This window comes from Pinus tabuliformis, chromosome J, assembly GCF_031772625.1.
Source record: "Pinus tabuliformis cultivar Carrire ecotype Pingquan chromosome J, CPIR1, whole genome shotgun sequence".
Lineage (NCBI taxonomy): Eukaryota > Viridiplantae > Streptophyta > Pinopsida > Pinales > Pinaceae > Pinus > Pinus tabuliformis.
In genome coordinates this window covers 1,247,154,458-1,247,163,732 of record NC_142295.1, presented here as the reverse complement: position 1 = coordinate 1,247,163,732, position 9,275 = coordinate 1,247,154,458, and positions in this window count along the sequence as shown.

The window sequence follows — 9,275 nt, the reverse complement described above, 5'->3', positions numbered from 1 at the left end:
ATTAATACACCTCATAAATGCTTGGATTTCAAGGAATATTTTTGCAAAATGTTACAAATTTTTTCAAAATATTTATTGCATATGCTAGGTTCTATAACTTTTCATTACTTGCAACTAGATCTGCCAATACACTAGGATCTACTTCTCCAACTTGACTAGGCTCATCAAGTAACCTAACTAAAATAAGTAGCATATCAGTAGTCACCTACCATTATTTAAAACAACAAACTTAAAGTTACTAATAATTTGAATGAATTCCCTTATTTAGTGATCTTTGCAATAGCAAATAACAAGCTTAATTTACTAAAAGTTGGAATGAAAACTTCAAATATGACAATCTTTGAAAGAAAAAACTTAAATGTAGTAAGAATATGAAATAAATTCCTCAACCTTGGCAATAAATTGAAACAACATGATTAAACTTACTATATGTTCAACAAAATTAAATTACATTAATATCCTACATACTAATAAAAAAAATGTGTTACCAAAAAACAGTCTAAATGTTATATGACATGAATGGAAATTCGTAGCAGTTCTTGTTGCTTTCACAGTCCTTCGACTTCAACCGTTTTGATTTCATAAAATTTGATTCCAATAAGAATAACTTAAACAAAAATAATACCGCTGTTTAAATTAAACAAAGAATACCCATACTTCATATAATGTGATTCACACTTCCTAGTCACGACACATAAAACATGAGATATTCATTTTCCCACTTAATACTGCCTTAGGAACCCTCTTGCCTTTAGGGATATTTAGTTTGTTTTGAGAGAGTCCAATATATGTTCTACCTTCAAAAAAAACTCAAATAGTGATTAAACTTGCCCTCTTAAGCACTCATGAAACAATGATATGCAAGAAATGGGGATGATTTCCTATCATGTCAACCTTTGTGCTCCCATGTAGTTTTCCATCTCTCTTATCAATTTCATTATCCACATTCTTTAACTCTTCTTATTAAATTATAGGTTTAAATTATAACATCCAACATGAGAATGACTATCAGTGTGGCTCGGGGAAATATAAATGAATTGAATGAATAGAGAGAGAAAATAGAATGATTAATTCTAATAACATAGAGAGAGTGCATGGGAAAGGAGATGGTTCAAATATCCATAGGGATGGAGTATCTTACACTCGTGAAGACTTGTAATCAATTCCCATCCTCTCATGAATATGGAATGCGGATTTTTCCACCAACCACCACCTAGATTCAATGTTTATTGAATAGACCCTCTTTTCTCTTACATTGAATAGACCCTCTTTTCTCTTCTCCTCTACTAGGATTCATAATCTGTCATGCATTTTTCCATAACTGGCCTTAGACCTTTATATTAAGATTTGAAATAATACTCCTGTTTCTTAAAAATACAATAGAAAATTTTCTTTAAATGTTTCCTTATTAAACCATGGCCTTTAAGCTCTATGCTAAGAAGTAAATACATGATTTTAAAATTTTACATACAAAGCCAAAGCCAAAGCCATAGCCATTCCATGCTGTCCTTATCATACTTATTTACTGGACACATAATTTGTTCCAATACAATCTAAGATTTGAAACTATGAACATTACATTAGATATATTTAACTTAAAATATTAAAATATAAATGTTTATTTGTAAAAATATATATTTTTTAACTTAATCATAATTAAGTGTTTAGTGTGGAAAATGATATTTCTGGAATATTTATTTTTGATTATATATATATAAATTATTTAAAATATATATATATATATATATATATATATATATATATATATATATATATATATAGAGTTGTAGTGAAAAAATGTTATTAAAAAGTGATTATTAAATTGGGTATATGTACGTATGCCGTGAAAAATTGATTCATGATTTATGTGATTGAGAACTCTTTATATCACAAACATTTTAAACATGAAAATATTATTTATATACAAAACTAATATGTTAAAGTGATTGAATGTTTATGCCCATAAGTGCATACTCACACTCTGTTTAATAGGTTCACAACAACGAAATGGAATTCCTTGAACAAGTTCCAAACATGTTCTCTGCGGAGGATAACGATAGATTGGACCAACCAATCTCAAGGGCGAAATTGATGAAGATGATTTTGAAGGAGGGTGTAAAGGAGGAGCCCGGGGTCGGATGGATAAGGTTGAACTATTTATACACAATTGATTTGATGATTCTTGATCTGTTGGCGGTAGCCGAAGAATCTAGGATACACATAATCATCTCGGGGGCCATTAACTCTAGATTTGGGCCATCAAAATTGATTGCGAGAAGGCTGAAACCGGTGTTGTCGAAGCATATTATTGTCGAAGCATTTGACAGAGTAACAATTTGGATTGATGCACTCTATTAAATCTTGGAAAAACAAGATGCTGTTCAGGATGCAATTGGTATTTCTTAGGAGATAGACGCACTCTATTAAATCTCGGAAAAAAAGATGATGCTTTTTTAAGACAGACTTTAGCAAGGCATATGATTACGTAGATTGGGAGTTCTTGAATTTGATCTTGATGTCTCTTAAAAAACATTAAATGGGTTTTGGCATGTTCCAAATCTACTAATTTTGTTGTCATTAGTTAATTTTGTTGTCATTAGTAATGGTTTGCCTTCTCATTTTTTCAATGCGTACATAGGAATAAGACAGGGTTGTGCCATGTCTCCTTTGCTCTTCCTTCTAGTAATTGACTCTTTGAGCAAAAAAATGAAGGTTGCTAAGGAAAGTGGAATTATTAGAGGGATTAGAGTATTCAGACATATTCTTATCATTCACTTAATGTTTGTTGATGATCTGCTATTTGGTGGGGAGTCCTCGGGGGAGAGTGGAGAATCATTTGAGACTTCATTAAATCATTTGGTGAAGCTTCTAGATTATGTATGAATGAAGGCAAATCGATTTTGTTACATGATGGTAGAGAGGAGGTGATAACAAAGGAAATATCTGACCTGTTTGGTGTCGCATCTTCACACCTTGATGAAGGTTTCACCTACTTTGGGTTTACGATGGAACTGAATAGATACTGCAATCAGGACTAGGTATGGTTAATTGAAATATTTCATAAAAAATGGACAACTGGAAGTGTAGGTGGTTGTAGATGGGAGGAAGGATGATTACGCTGAAATCGGTGCTCCAAAATATTTTGGTCTATTGGATGCACTTGTATTTACTTCCCCGGGAGGTCATCCTCAGGATAGAAGCTATCACAAGTCGCTTCTTATGGGTTGGTTCACAACTCCAAGACAAAATACATATGGTATGATGGTCAGCATCGAAAGACTAGTCGAGGAAGGACGATGGGGGTTCATTGATACATCCTCATTCAATAAGGCATTGCTTATTAAAAACATGTCAAGGGAAGTGTCCGGAAATGGTGTCTGGCCACTCATCATAAAGGATAAATATATGTATGGCCAAAAATTCTCCACATTGATAACCAATGGTGCCAGGAAGAAATCAATTCTATCATACATATGGAGAAGCATGATGAACACTCTTCAATGGATGCTGGGTTTTATTCGTTGGGAGGCTGGAGATGGTTTTAAGATCAAAATTGGCTTAGATGCCACCATGGAGATGACTTGGAATCATACTTTATCCTTTCAATTACTGAACTTCATACACAAAAAAGATATTATCCTCCTGCATCAGATATATCAGTTGTGTGCACAAAGAATCGATCATCAACTATGGAGTAGGGCCGAAGACATCGGCTTACCCAAGGCATATTATGAGGAATGGGGGTCCTACATTGCGCAACTACGATCTGCTGGTATCACTCTTGATGATAAGATTAACAACATGATTTGGGGAGGGAAAATGAAAAAGAACCATCCGATGGTCAAAAATATCTATATGACGCTGCCAAGGCTTGGGAGGATTTTTAATTGTAATAAGCATCTTCAGGATGGATATTTGGAGATGGAATCTCCCAAATAAAATAAAATGTTTTAGCTGGATGGCTACACATGATCATATTTTGACCTGGAACAACTTGCTAAAGCATGGTTTCACTGGCCCTTGTATATGCCCTCTTTGTATGAGGGGCACAAAAGACTTAGAACATCTGTCTATTAATTGTACATTTGCAAGGCTGCTTAGGGATGCTGTCATGGAGGAAATGAAGCTTCCCTTTGTTGGAACAAATCAATCCTTGCTCAGGTGTCTTCTGTCATGGTTCACATCTAACAGGGAATATAGGTCTCTTCCTTTATACATCATCTGGATAATATGGTGTAGCAGGAACGCTAGAATTTTTGAACAGAAAATTACGATAGCCAGAGAAGACATTATTAAGACCGTTGCTTTCTTCAATGAAATTGGGTTGATGACCAAGATAAACAAATTCAGGAAATGCAAATACATTGACATTTGGAAAGAATTTCTTGTTGGATTTTTTTATGGAACAAGTAATAGGAAGAAATGCAGGTGCGGAGCAATCATAGTCACTGAGCCTGGTAACTTCTTCCATTTCTAGTGAGAGGGAGGATTGTGATCAAAACAAAGATTACACTGTTATGGGGAGTCCTTATCGCAACAAAATGGCTTAGGCTAGATATATTACAAGTATTTGGAGATGCAAAAGGTGTCATTGACTAGGTAAAGGAACATACTAATTTCAATCCCCCCATACTTGCAAATTGAATGAAGAGGATTCGAAATTTGGTAAGTATATTTAATCACATTCAATTCTAGCATATATACAGAGAACAAAACTGGACAGCAGAGCACCTATCAAAATGTGATATTTCAAAAGAAACAGATAAATTTTTCTTCTCAATTTTTAAACAAAGTATCTTGATAAATGCTCGCAACATTAACTATTCTTAGTAAACAATATAAACATAGGGAAGATATTGATAGAAGATTTTTTTTTTTTAATATAATAGGTAAAATTTCCATCCTTTAGACCAGTTAGATGCTAAATAAAGACTAAAATTGTGGAAAAGAATTGCAGATATTTTTTGGTATAAAAATGATAATGCAGAAAAGATAAATGAAGCATTAGATATATATAACATCTTTTTTTATTAATACAAAGGTAGCGTTTTCTGCTTTATGAGAATAAAAAAAAATGGTTCACAGCAACGAAATACACATTCGGGCTTTGGTGGTCCGCGGGCCGGGGCTTTGGAAGCAGGAGACAGCATTCAAGTCAAAGCGTGAGCGTAGGATGACCGGAAGCAACGTACGTAAAAGTTCAGCGAAGGAAATGATCGCAAGAAAGAAGACTTCCATACCCGGGTCTCGGCTGTCCGTTTCCACGATTTTTTCTCTTTTGCTTCCTCTTTGCTTCCTTACTCCTTCCAATTCCATTCACTGCGAGTATTCCAAGGGAATTCAACCACTTAACCAATTCAACCACTTAACCAATTCAGTTCAGAAACCCGTCGTATGCAATCAACCGACGCCCGATTGCTTTCATTCAAATTTTGATGAAGTCATTGCTCGGATTGGTATGTTCAACGTGAATTGTTTCAGTCGTCAGTCCACTGGTTTAATCTGTGGAAAGAAAGGGAGCTTGGTATTGAAGTTGGAGGAGAGTTTACGGCATAGCCTCAATGGATAAATTGTATCCCACCTCCCAAGCCATGGAGTTGTTCACGAAACAGGAAGAAGGGGAGCACCAGTTGAGCTACTCGTGCAAGATCTGCAGCAAGGGATTCGTCTCAGGAAGAGCTCTTGGTGGTCACATGAGAGTTCACGGCCCCGCCTCCATGGATACAGACAACCCCACTGACACTGCATTTACGAAGAGCAAGAAGCCCAAAGATTCGAATGAAAAATCGATGAAGGACAAAGATGATGAAGAGGTATTAGATGGCAATGGGAGAAATCTAATGTCCGTTCTCCAAAGAAATCCCAAGAGTAGCTGGAGGTCTGCAGATCGGGGCGATTCGATTCTGTTAGATCACGAGTTCGACTCCAAAACCATTGATTCTTCTATAAATTGTGATGTGTGTGGGACGGAATTGAGTTCCTAGAAAGGCCTGTTTGATCACATGAAGTGCCAATCCCAAACCCATGAAGATAGTGGCGATGCCCAAGACGACTTAGAAAACCACAGCGGTGAGAGTGATGCTGAGATCGACATTGATCACCCAAGTGGGGATTCAAACAGCTTTGACAAGTGGATGAAGGGAAAGAGATTCAAGAGATACAGGTATGCATCCCAACTCAATCAACTTCAACATTTGGTCCGTCAATCAATAGCGAGGGTGATGCTGAGATCGTGGTCGATCACTCCAGTGGGAATTCAAACAAGTTTGATAAGTGGATGAAGGGAAAGAGCTTCAAGAGATCCAGGTATGCAACTCAACTTAATCCCCTTGGACGATTTGGTTCGTCAACAAATAATGAAGAAAAGGATATTGCAATGTGCCTTGTAATGCTTGCAAGTGGAGTAAACACTGTTCAAATCCCACAATTCCAAATGGGGGCTGAGAAGCTTAGATCATTTGACCTCAAGCTTCCCAACGCTGGTTCCCGGCATTCGACATGCATCAGAAAGGGGCCCAAATATAAAAAAATCGTGCATAGGCTGGTTTTTATAATGATGATCAGGTTAAGATAACCATGTTCAAATGCACTATTTGCAATAACGTTTTCCATTCCTGTTAGGCTCTGGGAGGCCACCGGGCTACCCACAACAAGGTCAAGGAATGGTTTTTGCAGATAGAGGAGGCGAAAGAGATCCAAGAGGAAGAGATCAGTAATGAGGAGCTTCATACTGGATCGTACTCTCATCTGCCTGACAATTTCCACCAGCCTCCTCCAAAGGAGAGGACTAAGGATTCTGGTGCCAAAGAGAGGCATGTAGCGACGATAATCGACGGGACAGCCTTTTCAGTTAAGAAGAGCAGAGTGCATGAATGCTCAATCTGTCACAGGGTTTTTGCTTCAGGTCAAGCCTTGGGTGGTCATAAGAGATGCCACTGGGTTAGCACAGGAGTTTCGGATACTACTGGTACTATTAGCAACAAGGAGACCCTTATGCGGCAGGTGCCTGGAAGAGTGGAACTGTTGGACATAAACTTGCCTAAAACAGTGGAACCGTTGGACCTAAACTTTCCTGCCCCTATTGATGATGATTTTGATGTTGGAAACCACAATCTTTTGGATGGTAATTCATTGTGTTCTCATGGAGATTTGTATGCCCAAAGCCACAACACTCCTTACTGGCAGTCTTTGTTGATGGGCGTGAGAAGTCCAAAACATGGATTGTTGTCGTGCAACACTAATACCCATCTAAGTAAAGATGAGGAAACAGACAGTAAGGAAGGAAAGGAAATTGGATTGGGGAGACGATGTGATTCAGAGTTCCTAGTCATGGCAGAATCTTGGTTGTAATGGGAAGCCAAAAAATTGTTTGTAATGGAAGCATTCTGGTACCTTCCTTACAACTCCATAATTGTAGTAGTGAACTTTGTATTATACCAATATATTTATCTAGATATGCGTTTTTTTATTGGTTTTGTTTCCCCTTAATCAATTTAGCTAGTGTAAATTTAAAGATGCTAACATATTCTCATCATTACCATTATATCAATGAATCAAATCTACACCATTAACTTTTTTACATATCTAAATCATATGATTAAACCATATTTAAATTAAAAATTTATAAAACTTAATTAAAATTTTAATATACCATTTCTTAATTAAAAATTTAATATACATTTTCTTAATTGCTGCCCATCAAGATTAACAAAAAGTGAAAAGACACTCAAGCAATTCTGTTAGTGGGAAAATACATGAAGCGTTTAATTCTATAACAGGACTGAAAGTTGAACATTTTGTTCCAACTTGTCGTGCACTACTTACAACTTACATTATATTAAAAAATTAAATTGAAACATGGTTGCATATATGTTACATTAGGAAACATATATTAAATTAAATTAAAATACAAATGAAAGCGCATTGAAACATGGCTGTCTGCGCGTTACCTTCAAATTGTGAGATATAATGAAACCCTTTGTTTACCAGTATCATGATTATTAATTAATGAAAAATATAACTGGTTGGTTGTGTGGCAATTTGACTACCGAAATGCCTAATTCTCCACTCTTGGTATAAAAAACGTTATAACCCATTCTCGTCGCGTCATCCAGGTCCTAAATTCCTCTGTCACATATTAATCTGGTTCAATTACTCCAGGTTCGGCTCTATTGTCCTCCTCTGGACTTAATCTCATCAATTAATTGTTTCGACAATGATCAATAATTTTTTTACATAATGATTTTATGTTGTGATAGTTATGTCTGAAAAACATGTTGTTATCAAGTTTGAAATTGCACCAGAGGGGTGAGAAAGGATTCAACGAATCATTGTGCAAATTTGTGATAAAAATTTATGATATCGAAGGGTTTGCTCCTGAGGGTTTTGCGGGAGTACTCGGAGTTAAATCTCACATAAAACTAATTATACAGTGCCAAACATATCCAACATAACAGGTTGAAGAACCTTCAAATGGGTACTGGATCGGATCACGGTAGCGTTCATGGTAATCTTGAGGTTGCATTGAAACTAAAACATTACCATTAAGTAACCAATTAGATAATCACCATTCATTTTCAGATGATTAAATAACCATCGAGTATATTATATTTTAAGGTGGGCCTATAAGTTCATGAGCCAGCCACATACTAAGATTAATGTTAATATCATTAGAATGTAACAATATTATATATTATATCATATATTATTTTAATATTTCAATTTGAATAACAGTAATATATTTTTTGTAATATTAAAATATTTTATTAATATTGATATACATATTCGAATCTTAACATAATATATATTAATATTGATATAAATATTTGAATATTAATATAATATGTATTAATAGTAATATTAATATTAACATTGTTATTAATATATTAATAATAATATTATGTTTTATATTATATTATTATTTGAATTTCAATAACAATCATATTTTATTTTTAAAATAAATATTAATAGTAATTAATATTGTTATAAAAGATTATAAGTTTGGATAAATTTTCTTGTTTCATTATAACAAGAGAGTGTATTTTGATGCACAAAAACAATAATTAAACTGTCATTTTACAAAACTAACATTTCAAGCAACAAATTTAGGTATTATATTTTGCTGAACAAAAACCACACTTTATAATGTCACTTGACAAAAGTAACATCTTAATGTGGTTGTGTGAAAAAATGGGTATCAAAATATTGTTAAATACATGCAAGGGAAATGTGATTAAAAACACCAATATAATGTGACTAAAAAAAATGTGGGAGTT